The 21,139-nt window shown below is 47.1% G+C and overlaps 2 protein-coding genes across 9 annotated transcripts in view; one reads left to right on the top strand and one right to left on the bottom strand.

Annotated features, from left to right (window-relative positions):
• Positions 1 to 13,423, bottom strand: part of dmtn (dematin actin binding protein) — a 73,140-nt gene extending 59,717 nt beyond the window's left edge. For 4 of the 8 annotated variants that reach the window (XR_011953857.1, XM_072554202.1, XM_072554206.1 and 1 more), the window contains exon 1: positions 5,473 to 5,727. The gene's annotated coding sequence lies outside the window, so the exon portion shown is untranslated. Of the gene's footprint in view, positions 1 to 5,472; positions 5,728 to 6,027; positions 6,293 to 13,303 lie in introns of those variants that run through there. The other 4 variants (XM_072554207.1, XM_072554208.1, XM_072554211.1 and 1 more) reach the window with 2 other exon arrangements.
• The window catches only part of lgi3 (leucine-rich repeat LGI family, member 3), a 272,695-nt gene that overhangs the window by 139,237 nt on the left and 112,319 nt on the right, over positions 1 to 21,139 (top strand). The gene's annotated exons all lie outside the window — the stretch shown is intronic.

Genomic DNA, 21,139 nt, shown 5'->3' with positions numbered 1-21,139 from the left:
TCGCTGGGCCTTGTTATCACAACAGCACCGAAACAAACCCTTCTGTCCAACCAGTCCATCATCCCAAACTGAACCGGACCCACGATTCACCTGTATCCCTCCAAACCTTTCCCATTCATGGACTTATCCAAGTATCTTTTAAACATTGAGACTGGGCCGACATCTATCACTACCTTCAGGACGTTCATTCCACACGCGAACCATTCTCTGGGTAAAACCTTTGCCCCCTTCATGTCGTTTCAAAGTCTTTCTCCTCTCACCTTATAAATATGCCCCCAGTCTTGAAATCCCCCCCTCTGAGGGAAAAGACACCTGCCACTCACCCTATCGATAGCCCTCATGATTGTATAAACCTCGACAAGGTCACCTCTCAACCTCCGATGCTCCAGTGAAAAACCTCCCAGTCTCTCCAGCCTTTCTTCATAACTCAAACCTTCCATACCTGGAAACGTCCTGGTAAATCTCTTCTGAAACTTAATAATATCCTTCATCTAAAAAGGTGACCAGAATTGAATTAGATTCCTTACAGTATGGAAACAGGCCCTTCGGCCCAACAAGTCCACACCGACCCTCCGAAGAGTAAGGGAGGGCCATGGGGAGTGTTTGCAATTGGCCTCCTGCCAGGGGGAGTGAGTGTTGCTTGCCTTATTCACTGTGGGCTCTGAAATCTCGGACAGCAGCCACACAAACATCTTTGGGTCTTCTCCCTCCTCGGGAGCTGGGAGAAACTCTGTGTCGCAAGTGTCCATTTTAACATCAAGCACACAGAGGACAAGAGAAGCTCCCTCAATGCAGTGTTCACCCTGCGCAGTCTAAAGTCACGGAATGATGGCACTCAAAGGCAACCTGAAGCATGACGGAGACTTGGGAAAGTGACAAAACAGACCCATTCCCCGACCTTTACCCCTGACTAATGCAGCGGACGCTAGGTGGCCAACTGGCGTGGCCAATTCACCTGAGCTGCACATCTTTGGATTGTGGGAGGAAACCAGAGCACCCGGAGCAAACCCACACAGACAGAGAGAACGTGCAAACTCCACACAGGCAGTCGCCTGAGGCAGGAATCAAATGCAGGTCCCTCGTGCTGTGAGGCAGCAGTGCTAACCACTGAGCCACCCATTGTCAGTTGTTAAGAGATCCCATTAGTAGCTATTCATTCTCCAACACTAATCATAATCCACCTCTTTGTCCAACTGTTTCTCTGTCTCTTGGGCTCTATCTATTAGATTAGATTAGATTACTTAGTGTGGAAACAGGCCCTTCGGCCCAACAAGTCCACACCGACCCGCCGAAGCGCAACCCACCCATACCCCTACATTTACCCCTTACCTAACACTACGGGCAATTTAGCGTGGCCAATTCACCTGACCCTGCACATCTTTGGACTGTGGGAGGAAACCGGAGCACCCGGAGGAAACCCACGCAGACACGGGGAGAATGTGCAAACTCCACACAGTCAGTCGCCCGAGGCTGGAATTGAACCCGGATCTCTGGCGCTGTGAGGCAGCAGTGCTAACCACTGTGCCACCGTGCCGCCCTTTTTGTTGAACTGTTGAACTTTTAACTTTATTCTTTTTTTTTGTTTGTATGAAGAAGGACTTTAATGTTAAATATTACCTTATTTTTACATTTTCTTTACTTATTGCATAAAAGTAATGCCAAGCTTTCTAACTTTGTTTCTTTGACTATTTTGTACCTTTGTCCCTGGGATGGAGCCATGTGTGACGACATTTTCACTTCCACTGTACTTCTGGACTTGAGTACTTGTGATAATGAAAAATTTAAATCTAATAATCTCTACCTATCATTTACTCGTTAACTCCTCCCCCCCCCCTCCCCATCTTCTGCAAAACAACTTATTCCCATCAGTTCTGAGGAAGGGTCACTCGACCCGAAACATTAACTCTGATTTCTCTCTGTAGTTGTCGCCAGGCCTGCTGAATTTTTCCAGCAATTTCTACGTTTTGTTTCTGAAAGGGACGAGGCCAAAGATCAAAGCTCTTGAATACATGAAACTTGCAAGAGGAATGATGGGCAAACGTTTGAAACAGGCAGTAGACGGTGGCAACCCTTTGTGAATTAAGTTCCTCTCAGCAGCAGTGCAGTGCTCCCAGGGTCAGAGACAGTCTTCACACCATTTGAGACCCTCTCACCTCCCCCTCAGAACCCTCCCCTCCCTATCCCACTGCCCTGAAAATCCTCCTGCCTCTTTACCCAAGCTGTCTGCCTCCCTAGGCCGGCTCCAACTCCCTCAGGCCTGGTGCTCGATCCACAGCCTCTGGATCTATACATACCGGCCCTTGCTATATATAAACACTCACTTAGTCTGTACACACAGTGTCTGCATAAACACAGCCTCTATATAAACACTGCCTCTGTATACACACAGCCTCTGTATAAAACAGTCTGGTTATAAACACATCCTCTGCGTAAACACAACCTCTGCATAAACAAAGTCTCTGTATACACACAGTCTCTGTATAAACACATCCTCCGTATAAACACAGTCTCTGTGTACACACAGTCTCCGTATACACACAGTCTCTGTATACACACATCCTCCGTATAAACACAGAATCTGTATAAACACAGTCTCTGCTGAAACACAGCCTCTGTATACACACAGTCTCTGCATAAACACAGTCTCTGCATAACCACAGCCTCTGTATGCACACACTTTCTGTATAAACACAGTCTCTGCATAAACACAGTCTCTGTGTAAACACAGCCTCTGTATACATACAGTCTGTATAAACACAGCCTCTGTATAAACACAGTTTCTGCATAAACACAGCGTCTGCATAAACACAGTCTCTGTATACACACAGCCTCTGTGTAAACACAGCCTCTGCATAAACACAGTCGCTGTATACACACAGTGCCTGTATATACACAGTCTCTGTATACACAGTCTCTGTATACACACAGTCTCTGTAAAAACACAGTCTCTGTATACACAGCCTCTGCATAAACACTGCCTCTGTATAAACACAGTCTCTGTGTAAACACAGCCTCTGTATAAACACAGTCTCTGCATAAACACAGCCTCTGTATACACACAATCTCTGTATACACACAGTGTCTGTATACACACAGTCTCTGTATACACACAATGTCTGTATAAACACAGCCTCTGTATAAACACAGTCTCTGTATACACACAGTCTCTGCATAAACACAGCCTCTGTATAAACACAGTCTCTGTATCCACACAGTCTCTGTATACACACAGTCTCTGTATAAACACAGTCTCTGTATACACACAGTCTCTGTCTCAACACAGTCTCTGTATACACACAGTCTCTGTATAAACACAGTCTCTGTATCCACACAGTCTCTGTATACACACAGTCTCTGTATAAACACAGTCTCTGTATACACACAGTCTCTGTCTCAACACAGTCTCTGTATACACACAGTTTCTGTATAAACACAGTCTCTGCATAAACACAGCCTCTGTATAAACACAGTCTCTGTATACACACAGTCTCTGTATAAACACAGTCTTTGTATACACACAGTTTCTGTATAAACACAGTCTCTGCATAAACACAGTCTCTGTATAAACACAATCTCTGTATAAACACAGTCTCTGTATACACACAGTCTCGTATAAACACAGCCTCTGCATAAACACAGTCTCTGTATACACACAGTCTCTGTATAAACACAATCTCTGTATAAACACAGTCTCTGTACACACACAGTCTCGTATAAGCACAGCCTCTGTGGGTTTCCTCGCACAGTCCAAAGATGTGCAGGCCAGGAGAATTGGCCCATAGCGTTAGGTGCATGAGTCAGAGGGAAATGGTTCTGGGAAGGTTACTTTTCGGAGGGTCGGTGTGGACTTGTTGAACCGAAGGGCCTGTTTCCACACTGTAGGGAATCTAATCTAATCTAAAACTGAAACTATAACTGAAAATGCTGGAGGAGCTTCTGGTCGCAACTGTCCCTCTCCCTTGATCCCTGCTGAGTCTCTCGCGCACGTTTTGTTCTTGTATTAAAGCCTTCTATGTTTGAGCTTCTTACTTAATGCGTTGCTGGTTACGTCAGTCTAAGGTTGGTCAAGCTGACTTCACTCCTTCCTTGTGTTAGCAGAAGCTGCCTGAAAACATGTCTGTTGCAGGGAACATGAAACCTTCCGTTGAGCAGATTAGAGATCCTTTCACACGTTTTTTAAGGAATTCACCAGGTCCACAATGACTGGTTTGATTCCAAAAGACTGCAGAGAAGACATCTGAACAGCTTCTAATTTCCATTCGTGATGCACACAAGTCTGTTTGATATGTATTGGAGGGTGTGGTGGACACATGGTATTATCGCAAGCTGGTAACCTGGCTCATGTTCTGAGAACATGGATTCAAATCTCATCATGGCAGATGGTGGAATTTGATGAGATCTGAAAGTGAAAGCTGGTGATCGGATCTCGCTCTGCACAAAGGTTCTGCTCGGTGACAGTGACCAGCCCTCAGATGTATATCATTGAGATTTTCCTTGGGGAATTCTGGGCCTTTCCCCGCACAGTGCCAAGATTGGGAGGGGGAATGGAAACCTCCAGGGGACGCCGCCATTCCGAATCCCTGGCGATTCCATGTGGACTCGCTGTGGGATGCGCTCCCAGACTACTCAAGGTACAGTCAGTGTCGACTTCCCCGCTGAGCTGCAAACTGTCACCAGTGTATGAACCTGACATGGTCAACACACACCCAACCCACCACGTTCTTTCCCGACCAGTCTGAAGTGGCCAGATATTGGCCTGTGAGGGCAGGGCAATGTCACCCAACAGTCTTGGACTTCCTAGCATCTCTCATGCGTCGATGATAAGCAACACAGTGATCCTCTCCTGAAATTGGGAGGAATCGATAAAGAAAACTCTCCGCAGGGATTGGGAGCAGGACCATTTACAAAAAAAAACCCGAAACCAGGTCCAGAAAGGGATGCTATTGCCCTTGAACTTGAGACTTAACTCTTACGCCTGTGAATATTTCACAGTGCCAGTGTTGTTGCACAACTACATGTCATCTCACAGCAGAAACTCATGGATTAAAAAAAACACTCTTGACTTCCAATTGAATGGACAGGCTTCTCAAAGTCGTGTCGATCGTTGCTACTTTGTCTCGCTGGGCTTGTGGAGAGAGGAGACAGTCCAATTTTCATGCGTAAAACAGCATGCAGGTTGTGACATCTGCATGGAACAGGAGCGGAGAAAATGACAGTCAGCCCAGCTATCGTCAGTGTTCTCACAAAAAGGCACGGAGGGCCTCGCAATTTACAGGAGCCGGCAATTGAATCAGACTCACGCCCAATCTCATCCCATTCCCCATGGCCAACTGTCACAGGCAATCACTCTCTGACATACAAAGGAACAGTGGGATCTGCTGCTCAGTGAACGAGAAGGACTTGTCTTGTGAAATGAAAAATGTCAAACATGCACAGGGGTTTGCAATATCACTCTGGTTCATCAGGACTTACCGTCACCACTACCAACTCTCTCTATCTCTCTCTCTCTCTCTCTCTCTTTCTCTGTGTCTCTGAGCAGCTGTTAAAACATTGTGCAGAGGCTGGGGACCACACTACCACTGAACGTCCTTCGCTCCTCCAACCCAAGTGCCTTCGGGTGCCAGAAGCTTTGCAGGACACCGCAGGTGCATCCTTTCCGGTCCAAAATGGAGCAGCAAAATTTCAAATCAATTCCCCAATGTTTCAGACCGATCTGAGGGGGGGGGGGGGGGGGGGGGGGAGGTGGGCGGGCAGAAGAGCTGCAGCTTGCAAGAAAATCCCTTCAGGACTGCCCTCCCATTGCGAATGTTGGAGAAGGTGCTTTCGACAGAGAGAGAAGAGAGAGAGAGAGAGAGACTGGTGCAAGCTGCCGAATTGAGATTGTGATGTGCAGCCTGTTGACACCCTCCGAGCTGGTCATCAGCTGGGTAAATCCATTTCCAGAGAGAAGCAGGGGGTGAGGAGACACCATGACAAAGCAATATCACCAGGAAAGGCTGCTTCTCGACCCACTAATTCTCAACGTACCGGTTAAAATGGGAGGAACCTATGAAGCCAGCTCTTCAGTGTTGGCAGGACGAAATTGCTTCTTTCGCTGTGGGTCTCTTGAGACCCCAGTAAGATCACGTCTGTTGTCACAGCTTTTCTTTCTCAGAAATGAAAAATAATCCGTCTCAAGGTCAATAGATCTGTTCTATTTCGGTTTCAGAAGAGGCAGTGGCATCTCAAACTCCATCCTTTCAGAATATCCTGTCGCCCCTGCACAGCTCGGTTGCCTTGGCAACCAGCTCAATGGTACCAAATCTTTGCAACGTTCAGTCTGAGCAAGTCGGTGATTTATTGAGGCCTTTCATATTCACCAGCACCACAAGGACAAATATAATTGATTCTTCCTTGGGGAAAGATTTGACAAAACAGAAATTAATTGAACGAACAAATGCCTTGCGTTTCTGAGGCACTGTTTATAACCCCTGAAACATCGCCAGGCTTTTGAACAGCCAATGAAGTGTAGTCTTGTTGTGATGTGGGAAATGCAGCAGTCAATTTGGACACAGCAAGCTCCTATAATAAAAAAAGAGGCAATCTGTTCTAGTGATGTCGATTGAGGGATAAATATTGGCTCAGATCCGAGGGATAATTCCCCTGCCCTTCGATAAAAGGTTGCCGTGGGATTTCTTTTGTAACCATCCAGCAGTTAAAGTTTAACGTCAGCACCTCAGGCAATGCAGCATTCCTGCAGTACAGATTTGTTTTTAAGAAAACGTAAAACTTTCCAGGGTGACGGATACTTTAACCCTGATAGGCCTCCTGTCCTGAGAAATCGCCGACATCTCTGGCTCAGTGGTGAGCACTGCTGCCTCACAGCACCAGGGACCCGGGTTCAATTCCCACCTCGGGCAACTGTGTGTGTGGAGTTTGCACATTCTCCCCCCCGTGTCTGCGTGGGTTTCCTCCGGGTGCTCCGGTTTCCCCCCCACGGTCCAAAGATGTGCAGGTTAGGGTGAATTGGCCATGCTAAATTGTCCATAGCGTTAGGTGTAGGGGAATGGGTCTGGATGGGTTGCTCTTTGGAGGGTCGGTGTGGACTTGTTGGGCCGAATGGTCTGTTTCCACGCTGTAGGGAAGTCTAATCTAATTGAACCTAATCTCCATTTGATGGTGTTTGTGAATCCCAAAAGGAAGTCTTTGTAACATAAACATTCTGTGGTGATGTGTCACCTTGGTCATGTTCTCTTCTTCACTGCAATGACTCGTGTACTTAACTGAAAGTTCTTTTCTCTCAGGGAGGAGAAAACTGTTGCGCACAATGCGAAATGTTTAGTTTTGTTCATCGTACGTTCTTGCCAATTGCGTGTTTCATGGCGAGCAGGAAGTGGGATTCGTTGGGGCTCCCATCAATCAGAACAGACTAAAACTACGGTGGTGGGATTAGGAGGTACGTGTTTGTATCCCTGCAAATAAAAGTCAATGGAAGTGTGTAAAGATTGGCTCCGGTTGTATCCTTCACCGACTTGGATTTCTGGTGTGTAATATCCACTGGGATGGACATCTTGCGTCCTCACCCACAAATGAGCTGGGTCAACGCTGCTGGCATAGGCCCTCAGCTGTGGTTAATAGCAAAAGGCTTGTCTGGGTTTCCCCTGACTTTGTCACCGAAGAGGATAAAGCCCTTTGGCGTGACCCATTATTCCTGACCCAACGTTCAACGACTTTGCCAGATGGACTGCGCTGTATTGCCATTGTAACGCTGTTTCATAGCAGAAATAAAGTGACACGCTGTCAAAAAGGTGACACGGAATTAAGAGGGTTGAGAACCACCGTCAAAAAACAACAAGTGGGAATAGTGCAGTAATGTTCTGTCAGCGGTGAGCTGTTCAGCTGAGGTCAATGTCGAATCAAGAAGAGGAATCGAGGGTCGGGGAAAAGGCAGGACAGTGGAGTTGAGGATGATCAGATCAGTCATTGAATGCTGGAACAGTTTCGATGGGCTGAATGGCTTACGTACGCTCCTGTGTCTTACGCTGATCGAGAATGTGCTGTGTGAAAGGATTACGGGCAGTTTGGTTCAAAAGGGGACTTGCATAACAACTGAGAAAGGAAAGTTTGCAGGTCCATGGGGAAAGAGTCGGGGATCGGTTGGAATGCTGGCTGAAGTTGGGTCGGCACGGTGGCACAGTGGTTAGCACTGCTGCCTCACAGCGCCAGAGACCCGGGTTCGATTCCAGCCTCGGGCGGCTGTCTGCGTGGAGTTTGTACATTCTCCCAATATCTGTGTAGGTTTCCTCCCAGCATCCAAAGATGTGCAGGTCAGGGTGGATTGACCATGCTTAATTGCCTATAACCGCTGAGTGCATCAGTCAGGGGTAAGTGTAGGGTAGGGGTCTGGGTGGGTTAAAAGGGCAAACATGAGGACTGGAGATCAGGGTCCAGACGAGAGTGGTGCTGGATAAAGCACAGCAGGTCAGACAGCATCTGAAGGGGGAGGAAAATCAACGTTTCCTGCTCCTCGGATGCTGCCTGACCCGCTGCGCTTTTCCAGCACCGCTCTAGTCTGGGTGGGTTACCATCAGAGGGTCAGTGTGGACTTGTTGGGCCGAAAGGCCTGTTTCCATATTGTAGGGAATCTAATCTAATAGTGACTCTATGATCGCAGCAATGATTATCCCGGTTCCACTGATTACACAATAGATCTGAAGTCTCCTGCATCTCATCCAACAGACATCCAACATATGGATGACTTCAGTGCGCTGGATTTTTCTGTACCCCTTTGAATCGATTCTATTACTGCTACCCACCTCACACTGCCAAAGCAAGTTTCCAGTTGCACAACATGACATTTTAATCTTCCTCTCCAGCCTTTGTAACCCCTTGACGTGGCATTCCAGAACAGAGCCTCAATTGTACCGAATTGGAGTGGCGTCTCTGAGCATCTGTCTGCTCGCCGCTGGGTAATAGATTCACAGAGAACAGACTTTGTTCTTTCCGCTGGGATCACAGTCAATCTCTGACCCTTTTACATTTTTGCTCAATTAATCAATACCAGTTTTACTCCATCGAGTCACATTGCTTGGCCTGTTCAATGAACAATAACACAACGACATTCTGACTTTTAAAAACTAAATACTGCCCGGAGATTTGATTGGCTGCAGGGTGAAATATATCGTGGTCTTGCAGCTTTCTCAGGTATGTTGAGAGCAATCCATCTCTCTCCCTCTCCCAGGACAATATCCCTCACTTTCACAGTCATGGGGGGGGTGAAACTAGTTTCAAGCGCTGAGGCTTCTCAACCACTTCAAAAGCAGCTGGGCATTTTTACCCAGAACAAAAAGAGGTCAACCGTGTGCAAAAAAGTCACCGCCTCAAGCACTTGTTACAGACTTCTGGCAAAAACATCTTCAGCTCCCCCTCCCTTTCGCGTTGCGTTCAGTCAGAAAGGTGCTGCTTGTCCATTAGCATCCTTCGCCAGGACTTCTGTCCAAGTGGCAGTTCGAGTATCGGTGCTGCAGTCTATGTTTAACTGATTGTTAAACCAAACCCGGTACCAAACCCGGTGGCACAGTGGTTAGCACTGCGGCCTCACAGCGCCAGAGACCTGGGTTCAATTCCTGCCTCAGGCGACTGACTGTGTGGAGTTTGCACGTTCTCCCCTGTGTCTGCGTGGGTTTCCTCCGGGTGCTCCGGTTTCCTCCCACAGTCCAAAGATGTGCAGGTCAGGTGAATTGGCCGTGCTAAATTGCCCGTAGTGTTAGGTAAGGGGTAGATAGAGGGGTATGGGTGGGTTGCGCTTTGGCGGGGCGGTGTGGACTTGTTGGGCCGAAGGGCCTGTTTCCACACTGTAAGTAATCTAATCTAATCTAATCAAAGTGTTTCTGACAAGCTCCCCTCCCCCCCACTTTGCTTGGCTAACACAATCAGCTCTTGTGAAAGGATATTTCTATCAGCGACATCAGTCTTTGCAAAGCAGCGTGGGATCCACCCAAGTCTCACCATCAGTGATCCCCGACAGAATGTATTCATGCCATGGATGTGCCAGTTATTCCTGGTTCAGGAATCGACCAGTCGGGTGGGGGAGTCAGCAAGCAGTGCTGAATTGTGCCCATTGAGTTCAGTGCAACCACAGAGCAAGGCGAGGAGGATCGGAAGAGAGACCAGGAATCAAAACGAACAACACAGGATTTGCACCATGTCAGATGCTAACGTCCCACTGACCTGTAGTCTTCCTGTAGTTCCTGTTGATAAGCTGGGGAGCCCAGTTCCAGTCGTAGCTGAGGAGCTGGTTCCTGGGTGCCTGCTGAAAAGGTTATACCACTTTTGCGCATTCTGAAGATGTTCGAAGTCCATCCCAGCCCCCTTTGTCATGTGGATGAAGCCAACCAAGTGAAACACTGTGAGCTGGGACACAGCAACACCAGAGCGCGGGCAGGACACATTTGAGCAGAGTTCAACCTCGGCAAACATGAATTGCTGCTTTCAAATGTCAGTTTACAAGTTCAAGATTAACAATGTGCAGGGCTGCATGGAAAGTTCTCTTCGTGAGTTCAGCCTCATCCACTTTTTTTGTCAGAATTTTAAGTTATCTTTCCAAGGGAATGCTGACCACATAAATGTTTGTGTGAAATACCGGGTTACTCATTAACAGGAAGACCCACGTGCGATTTTGAATGTGGTTAGCAAGGAACAGATTTGAAAATAAATAACGTGGACTCCCAAACGTACGGTATACAGGTTGTTCATCCTGTGCTCAAACACGTTAACTGTCGAGAGAGAGAGAACTGTCTTCAGAGTAATTGTGGAGAATTGGTTAACCCTGTGGTTATTCGGGGGCTATGATAAAACTGCATGGTGAGAAAACGTTGACCTCGTCCAAGGTGCGCCCAACCCCCACAAAGTCATTCTCTGATTGGCAGGTTAACCAAAGATCTTTAAACAGCACCTTCCAGACCCATGACAACTTACACAGAGAAGGTCAAAGGCAGCAGATACACGGGAACACCACCTCCAACAAGGTTCCCCTCCGAGCCACTCGCCATCCTGACTTGGAAATATGTCGGCGTTCCTTCAGTGTCACTGGGTCAGAATCCTGGGGAACTCCCTCCCCAAAAAGCATTGTGAGTCAACCTACAGCAGTTCATGAAGTTACACTTCCATCAATGTTTTACCTGCACATCCACCAATATCATTTATTGTATCCGTTGCTCCCGATGCGGTCTCCTCTACATTGGGGAGACTGGATGCCTCCTAGCAGAGCGCTTTAGGGAAACATCTCTGGGACACCTGCACCAATCAACCAAACCGCCCCGTGGCCCAACATTTCAACTCCCCCTCCCACTCTGCCGAGGACATGGAGGTCCTGGGCCTCCTTCACCGCCGCTCCCTCACCACCAGACGCCTGGAGGAAGAACGCCTCATCTTCCGCCTCGGAACACTTCAACCCCAGGGCATCAATGTGGACTTCAACAGTTTCCTCATTTCCCCTTCCCCCACCTCACCCTAGGTCCAAACTTCCAGCTCAGCACTGTCCCCATGACTTGTCCTACCTGCCTATCTTCTTTTCCACCTATCCACTCCACCCTCCTTCCCCGACCTATCACCTTCATCCCCTCCCCCACTCACCTAATGTACTCTCTGCGACTTTGTCCCCATCCCCAATCTCCTCTCACTTATCTCTCCACCCTTCAGGCTCTCTGCCTGTATTCCTGATGAAGGGCTTTCGCCCGAAACGTCGATTTTACTGCTCCTCAGACGCTGCCTGAACTGCTGTGCTCTTCCAGCACCACTAATCCAGTTCATGAAGTTAGCTCACCAGCTCCTTCTGAAGGGCAACTAGAGTCAGGTCATAAATGCTGGCCCAGAAATGCTGCCAAAATTAAGCATGTTGTCCCTCAGACTAGTCAAGCAACAGCCTGACACACTCACAGATTCAGATCATGTCCCTAATTCCTCCAGTACCATCCCCAGTTGTTTCTTGACTCACTTTGCAGAGGTGCTGATGCAAGGGTATACAGTTGGGAGGGAGTTGCCCTGGGAGTCGTAGAGGTGAAAGTGAGGACTGTAGATGCTGGAGATCAGAGTCAAGATCAGAGTGGTGCTGGGAAAGCACAGCAGGTCAGGCAGCCATCTGAGGAGCAGGAAAATCGATGTTTTGGGCAAAAGCTTTTGCCCGAAACGTCAATTTTCCTGCTTGTCGGAATGCTGCCTGGCCTGCTGTGCTTTTCCAGCACCACTCTGATCTTGACTGGGAGTCATAGAGTCATACAGCATGCCTTCGGTCCAACCAGTCCCTGCCAATCATGTTCCCAAACTAAACCAGTCCCACCGGCCAGTACTGGGCCCGTATCCCTCCAAACATTTCTGACTCATGAACTTCCCCAAATGTCTTTTAAGCATTGTAACGACATCCGCATTCACCACACCTTCTCTGGTACTTTAATCCACACACAAACTGCTCTTTTTGCAAAAAAATGTTTCTCCTCTCATCTTAAAAATTCGCCCCCTACTTTTGACCCCCCCTCCTCAAACCTGAGGGAGAAGACTCTTGTTATTCACCTTATCCTTCATGATTTTCCTCAACATTGTCCCCAGACCACATGAGGGCTCCTGGCATCAGGTCAAATGTGACCACAGAAACCTTTTACTGATTCCCTTCAAGTGCCCAACTCCATGTTTGGCCGATGGATCAGCACTGTTCCATATTGAACACTGTTTGGAAGAAGCACTGAAAATGTCAAGGACCTCACGTTGTGTTGGTGGGGCACTTCAATGTCTGTCACCAAGTAGGACTATGACTGACCAGAGTCCCCAAGGACGTACCTATCAAACCCGACCTTAGACACCAAAGAAATGAAGTTAGACCCCCCCATCAAGTTAGACCGCATCTCACATGCCCTGAGAAAAAGAACAGGAAGTGACTTCGCCACAGGAAATAACATCACCACAGGAAATGGTGTCACCAACCCAAAGAAACCCAAACATCGAAATAGAAAGCAGAAATTTTCAGCATTGCTTCGCCTGAGGCCCACTGAAGAAGGGTGACGAAATGTCTGGAAATGAACCTTCAAGCTCAGCGAGAAAACCTACATCCAAAACCTCAACCTGAGCTACAAATCTTCTCAAAACTCACCAAAGAAATGACACCGAGGAAAAACCCATTTGACTTCATTCCCACCAAATGACTTGTTGAAGGACTCCTTGTTTACCACTATCACTTCATCGGAGAGATTCTAGACCAATTGAGCAGATTAAAAATCAAGTGTTCAAGAGACACTGTGGGCCATCAAGCAGCAGAACTGAATTTAAACGTCACCTGTAATCGTGCGGGCTGCATTTCTTTCCCTCCACTGGATGATCAACCTTGGTTCAGTGACACGCCAGGAGCAGCACTGGGTGAAAACGAGATGCAAACCTGGTGCAGGTACCCCACACGGATAATCCAGACGAACGAACATGCTGTCGACAAAACTCAGCAATCCCCTGGCCAGCAGATCAGAGGGAATCTCAACAGTCTTGCCCCATCCAGCTGTGAACAGTGGCGGAGAGTGATGAGGGCTGAAGCTGGGATCTCGGTGTGACATCTATATCCTGGACAAAGGCAGAACCCAGCCCACGGGACAAGGCCATAGGCATTTGGGACAATCTTCAGCCAGAAGTGCCAAGGGGACAATTCCTCTCAGCCTCCACCAGAGGTCGTCAGTGTTATGGAAAACAAGCCTTACAGCAACTTGATTCCGATGAGCTGATTAGGAACAGACATAGGCCAGTCAACCCTTTGAATCTGTTCAACAAGATCACTTGATTTAATTACTGCCTTTGATTTCATTACTGCCTATCAGTTGGTCCATTTAAAGTCTGAAAAAAAGTATAAACCCCTGACTGAGAATACACAAATCTTCCAGAATGTCGAAGATTCCCAACTCTTTGAGTAAAGATCCTGCTGTTCATTACAGTCCAAGATGGACGTGATGATACTGTGTCTCTGATTTCTAGACTCCCCAGACAGGAACAAAAACCATCCTTCCGACATTTACACTGTCAAAGTCAACTGAGGCACGTTAGATGATCACTGACTTCATCTTCATTCTCCTCAACTCCTGGGAATATCTACCCAATCTTTCCTCTGAAGATAATTCCCTTAATCTCAGGATGATTTCAGATTTCAGAAATCAGCCAGATTTCAGCTGAGTGAACCTTGCTTCAAGGCATGAATCTCCTTCTCTAAGTAGGGAGACCCAAACTGTTCACAGTACCCCAAGTGTGGTCTCGTCAAAGTCTTATAGAATTGAAATGGGACATCATCCTTGTAACACTGGGTATAGCAAGAGCAATGGACCCAAACAAGATTCTGGTGAGAGTGATATGACCTTGTGGCACAGAATTAGTTTAGATTAGATTCCCTACAGTGTGGAAACAGGCCCTTCGGCCCAACAAGTCCACACCGACCCTCCGAAGAGTAACCCACCCAGACCCATTAATGCACCTATCACTACGGGCAATTTAGCATGGCCAATTTACCCTAACTTGCACATCTTTGGACTGTGAGAGGAAACCGGAGCACCCGCAGGAAATCCACATAGGGACACAATGTACAAACTCCATGCAGACGGTCGCCCAGGGCTGGAATCGAACCCGGGTCCCTGGCGCTGCGAGGCAGCAGTACTAACCACTGAGCCACTGTGCCGCTATTTGAGTTCAGCCAAGGCACTGACATCGACTACAGGGTGAAATGTTACTCAGGTACATCCTGTCCTCAAAAAGCAGAACAAATCTAGTCCAGCCAATTAGAACCCCATGTGTCTCCTGTTAATGATCAGGAGCTGTGCTGTCAGCCGTACTTAGGTAACAAGAGGTCACAGTGACTGCTCTTGACATCAAAGCGGCACTCAGCAAGTGTTGCATCACGGAGCCCTCACAAAACTGGAATCAATGGGTATCCCAAGTTGGAGTCATACTTGGCAAAATGTTGCGGTTGTTGGAGGCAGATCATTTTAACCCAGGACGTTTCCTCAGAGTCGATGCCTCAATGCAACTATCCTCAGCTGCTTCATCAATGACCTTTCCTCCAATAGAAAAGTGTAAATTCTCACTGATGATTGCAACGTGTCCAGTATCATTCCTAATCCCTCAGACACTGAAACAGTCCATGGCTGTATGGAACAAGCCTACAACAACGTTCAGGCTTCAGGTGATAAGTGACAAGGAGGATTTAAACCACACAGTACCCAGCAATTACTATCTCTGAACAAGAGGACATCTCTCCTTGATTCCACAGCATTACCTCTCTTGATCCCCTTCTGTCAACTTCTGGGTTGGAAGGGTCGATCAGAAATGCAGCTTAACCAGTTAAATTGTTATGATCCCCAATTAAAGTCAAAGGCTATTTTAAAAAAAAGATATGAATTATCCAGCAACTGACAGAAAGATTTGCGCATGTTTTAAGATTAAGGGGTAGCACGGTGGCTCAGTGGTTAGCACTGCTGCCTCACAGCGCCAGGGACCCACGTTCGAGTCCCACCCTGGGCGACTGTCTGTGTGGAGTTTGCACATTCTCCCCGTGTCTGTGTGGGTTTCCCCCGGGTGCTCCGGTTTCCTCCCACAGTCCAAAAGATGTGCGGGTCAGTTGAATTGGCCGTGGTAAATTGCCCATGGTGTTAGGTGCGTTAGCCATAGGTAGTCAGGTAAATGTAGGGGAATGGATCTAGGTGGGTTACCCTTCGGAGGGTCGGTGTGGACTTGTTGGGCCGAAGGGCCTGTTTCCACACTGTAGGGAATCTAACCTAATCTAAAATCTGCAGTGCAATGAACAAACTTAAGTTTGCTCACACTAAACATGCAGATACAAAGCAGAATGGTTAACTCTCAACTGCCCTCTGGACAGGGAGGGCGGGGCGATAAATGCTATCCTAGCCAGTGTTGCCCTCATCCTATGAATGAGTAAAAAACAACTTAATGGTTAACTAGTAAACTAAACTACAGGAAAGGTACTTTCCTATGAACTGTATGATGTACTGAAAACGATTTCGGCTGTGTTTATCACATCACACTGCCAGTGGACATGTGACCTTGTAGATTAAATCCCTAATTCCCAGCCAGCATTCCAATTGCATCCCTTCCCTTGGTCACAACAGGATAACTCTTCCAGAACCACCTTTAAAGTTCCTTAATTCAGTCTTCTGAGTGTCATTGATCTGATATCCAACAGTGAGGTCCCCATTGGTCTCGAAATCTCTGCCAGCCTGATTTCTTGAAGCAGGGAATTCATTCTCACCAGCATTCGTTTTGGTTGAGGACAAGAGTCATTGTTGCCCCTGTGTACATCAGCAACATCTCTCGCTTTTCTGGTTTCTCTGAGTCTGAGAGTGTGTCTTTCTTTTGTTATGAGGTGTGAAAACTGGCTTCATTTGAATGTTTTACCCCTTGGCAACCAAATTACATGGACCTGATTAGATTAGGTTAGATTCCCGACAGTGTGGAAACAGGCCCTTCGGCCCAACAAGTCTACACCGACCCTCCGAAGAGTAGCCCACCCAGACCTATTCCCTGACTTTTCCCCCTGACTTATGCACCTATCACTGTGGGCAATTTAGCATGGCCAGTTCACCTGACTTGCACATCTTGGGAGGAAACCGGAGCACCCAGAGGAAACCTACGCAGATACGGGGAGAATGTGCAAACTCCACACAGACAGTTGGCCAAGGCAGGAATCGAACCTGGGTCCCTGGTGCTGTGAGGCATCAGTGCTAACCACTGAGCCACCATGCCGCCCCTTTTATGAGGCTTTCTGCATTCTGGAGCATTATGTTTTATAATAAATGACAAAAGACCATTAAAAACATTGTTATAAGTTTTTTTCACTCAGAACTATGTGAGATCCATGGCCACAAGAGCAGGTCAGAAGCTGAGAAATCTGTGGTATGTAACTCCGCTCTTGATTCCCAAAACCTTTCCACCTTCTGCAAGGCACAAGTCAGGAGTGTGATGGCTTTGTACGGTTCCAACAACACTCAGGAAGCTTGATCCAATTCAGAACAAATAAGCTCACTTGACTGACACCACTGTCAACATTCAGGCCCACCACCACCAATACAGAGTGGCAGCACCGTCGAGGAGCTGCAATGAAGCAACTCACCAAGCCTCATTTGACAACACTTTGCAAACTTACAATTTCTCCAGCCCAAAAGATCAGAGCAGCAGATCTGCAAGTGACACTGCTTTGCAAGTATATTCAACCATTTCCCCCTTTTGATGCTGGGTCAAAATCCTGGAACTGTCCTTGGAAACACTCAGCATATGCCTTCACTGCACAAAATATGGGCTTCACCTCAATAAAAAATCAGTCTGCGATGATCAGTGCTGTTTCAAAGCCCTCTGGAGCCACCCCAAAGAGTGCTCGCTGTTAAAATTACAAAGCAAATGTCTTGTGATGGTGAATGAGGTGTTTTCTCAAGTATCTGTCTCAAGATTATTGTGTATTCAAGTGCGCTGCGACTGTCAGAAATGTATCTTCATTAACTCAGTGTTGGATGACTTTGGAAAGAAATGAATAAAACTGAAGAGCATTGAACGTTGTGCCAAGTAAGCAGAATAGATTGGGAACAATAGTCCCCATTGTGTGGCTTCCTAGGTCTTAGTACTGCCTGTGTGTCATGGAGAGATGGCTGGTACAACCTCAAAGGGAGGGAGTAGATAAGTATCCCGGAGTTGCATTTGATTTATTTCGTGTCCATGGAGAAAATGTAAGGAACTTTATGTCGAGATGAAATAAGCAGATGACATAAATTGTGCTTGATTTATGGAAGGATACTGTATTAGAATTCGTTGTGATTGTTAAATAAAAAACGTTTATCAGTCCATCTGACTGCTCACTGTTGAAGGAAAAAAGAAAACGCGCGAAATAGCACTTGTAAAGATGTTGACGATGGCGCCTGGTCTGCCGTGCGACCGGTGCATTTTGTGGTGTGGGTCAGAACTCCCAGTGTGAAATGTCAATGGCGCCGAGCTGTTCCCAGCGTTCGCAGCGGTTCAGAAAGTGCCCTATCGATGACTGAGCTGCTCCTGGGTCCGGGGGGTGTGGAGGGACACGCTCTGAGGCTGAGAGCACCGAGTGAGTGAGGTGTTCTGAGACCACGCACCGACCGGAGGTCACCAGGGGGTCAACTTCCAGGGGGAAGAAAATTGCAAAGAACAAGAAAAGGAATTTGTTAGCAATGTTTGACTGGAAAGACTATCTTAGCTTTGAGCTGGAACACTTCTGTTTGAAGCAGCCAGTCTTGATTCCTGACAATTCATGCTCGAAACGATGGTTTTTGCCTTGGACTGATCCATTCGCTGACAAGTGCTGCTTGAGAAAACAGTGATTGTAAAGTTGTTGCAGTTGATGGAAGGTGAGCATGTTAGAAACGAAAATTGCTTCTTAATAATCGCTCTAGACAAATTCAGGAAAACAAAGGTTTATTAGCAAGTCTGCAGAAATGGGCACCCTTCTGAGTAAAAGGCGCGCTGAGGCTTACAAAGTTTCTCATTATATACAGCACAAGTCCCTCCCCTCCTTGGTTCTAACGAGCCATGAGGTTCACATTCTTAAAAACATTATTATTCTCCAATTTGCACCCTTATCACAAAGTCTGCAATAAATGCCTCCCATGTTCCTAGAGGTGCTGTCTTTCTTCCCCTGTAGTCTTATCAGTCAAGGACTCATCCTTCCCTGCCTGTGTTTATGGTTTCATCAATCAAGGGCCTGTTTGTTTTTACTCTGCTCACAAACTGCATACACTATTTTAAACTATTTTACTTTTGAGTATACAAAATGTTTTAAAAAAGCAAACGTCTAATGTTTTAGAAAAGAAGCAAAAGTTTTGTCTTTTATTATAGATCAGTCTGTGGTCTAGGCACATCTTAAAGTTTGCACCGAAATTACCTCTCACAGAGCATAAGATCCAGAAGTGAGCGTAAGGTTCAGCCTGCTTCATCGTCTAATATGAAATCAAATAATATGGCATCAAATCCAGTTTATCTTCAACCAATGGAATACAGGGAGAACTAGCCATTTGGATGCAGAACTGACTCCAAGGTCGAGGACAGAGGGTGGTGGTGGAGGGTTGTTTTTCAGACTGGAGGCCTGTGACCAGTGGAGTGCCACAAGGATCGGTGCTGGCTCCATCATTTATACAAATGATTTGGATGCGAGCATAAGAGGTACAGTTAGTAAGTTTGCAAATGACACCAAAATTAGAGGTGTAGTGGCCAGCAAAGAAGGTGACCTCAGATTCCAACAGGATCTGGACCAGATGGGCCAATGGGCTGAGAAGTGGCAGATGGAGTTTAATTCAGATAAATGCGAGGTGCTGCATTTTGGGAAAGCAAATCTTAGCAGGACTTAGACACTTACTAGTGAGGTCCGAGGGAGTGTTGCTGAACAAAGAGACCTTGGAGTGCAAGTTCATAACTCCTTGAAAGTAGCGTCGCAGGTAGATAGGATAGTGAAGAAGGTGTTTGGTATGCTTTCCTTTATTGGGCAGAATACTGAGTACAGAAGGTAGGAGGTCATGTTGTGGCTGTACAGAACATTGGTTTGGCCACTTTTGGAATATTGCATGCAATTCTGGTCTCCTTCCTATCGGAAGAATGTTGTGAAGCTTGAAAGCGTTCAGAAGAGGTTTACAAGGATGTTGCCAGGGTTGGAGGATTTAAGCTACAGGGAGAGGTTGAACAGGCTGGGGCTGTTTTTCCTGGAGCGTCGGATGCTGAGGTGTGACTCAAAAGAGGTTTAGCAAATCATGAAGGGCATGGATAGGGTAAATAGACAAAATCTTTTTCCTGGGGTCGGGGAGTCCAGAACTAGAGAGGCATAGGTTTAAGGCGGGAGGGGAAAGATGGAAAAGAGACCTAAGGGGCAACTTTTTCCCGTGGAGGGTGGTGCGTGTGTGGAATGGGCTGCCAGAGAAAGTGGTGGAGACTGGCACAATTGCAACATTTAAAAGGCACATGGGTGGGCATATGAATCAGAAGGGTTTGGAGGGATATGGACTGGATGCTGCTAGGTGGGACTAAATCGGCTTGGAATATCTGGTCGGCATGGACGAGTTGGACCGAAGGGTCTGTTTCCATGCTGTACATCTCTATGACTATATGACTCTTCCTAAAATTTACTCAATGATCTGGCATCCACTGCACGCTGGGAGTGAATTTTATGGATTCATGATTGTGTCAAAGAAATTATTTCTCCTTATCTCTGTATAAATCTGCCACCCCATCCTAAAACTATGACCTCTCACTCTAGATTACCGCACACAAGAGGAAACATCCTCTCTGCATCGATGTTGTGAATCCCCTTTAACATCGTAAAAACGTCAGTTAGAATTCCTCTCATTCTTCTCAGAGAGTACAGGCCGAAACTGCACAATCACTGGTCATGAGGCAAACCCCTCAACTCTGGAATTGATCGAGCAAACCTCCTCTGAACTGCCTCCGACGCGACGACATCCTCAGGTAAGGGGATGAAAATTGCACACAAAATGGTGGCAGCACGGTGGCTCAGTGGTTAGCACTGCTGCCTCACAGCCCTGGTTCGATTCCAACCTTGGGCGACTTGTCTGTGCGGAGTTTACACATTCTCCCCTCGTGTCTGCGTGGGTTTCCTGCCACAGTCCAAAGATGTGCAGGTCAGGGTGAATTAGCCACGCTCAATTGCCCCGTAGTGTTCAGGGACGTGTAGGTGAGGTGCATTAGGCAAATATAGGGTAGGGGAATGAGTCTGGGTGGGTTACTCTTTGTAGGGTCAGAGTGAACTTGTGGGGCCTGTTTGCGTGTTGTTGGGATTCTATTTCTAAAACTCCACGCGCGGCCTCACTAACGTCTTGTCCCGGTGCAGCAACACTTCCCAACTTTGTTACTCCCTTCCGTGAGCAATAAGTGCCAAAATTCCACTTGCCTTCCTCATGACTTGTTGAACCGATATAACTAGGTTGGTGGTTGAATGCTCCCAGAGTGAAAAGGCAACTTTCAGAAGGGCTTCCAAAAGTTGGCATGTCGCGGTTACACGAGGGAGCTGTCCATAATCAGAGCCACAGCGATACAACTGATGGAGAAATGGCAAGGAGCATGGGGTGGGTTTCTCGATAGGATGAGATGGGGAAAGTTGACTGAA

Source organism: Chiloscyllium punctatum, chromosome 35, assembly GCF_047496795.1.
Source record: "Chiloscyllium punctatum isolate Juve2018m chromosome 35, sChiPun1.3, whole genome shotgun sequence".
Taxonomy (NCBI): Eukaryota; Metazoa; Chordata; class Chondrichthyes; order Orectolobiformes; family Hemiscylliidae; genus Chiloscyllium; species Chiloscyllium punctatum.
The sequence above is the reverse complement of the archived record's forward strand: the minus strand, read 5'-3'. Positions and strand labels throughout refer to the sequence as shown.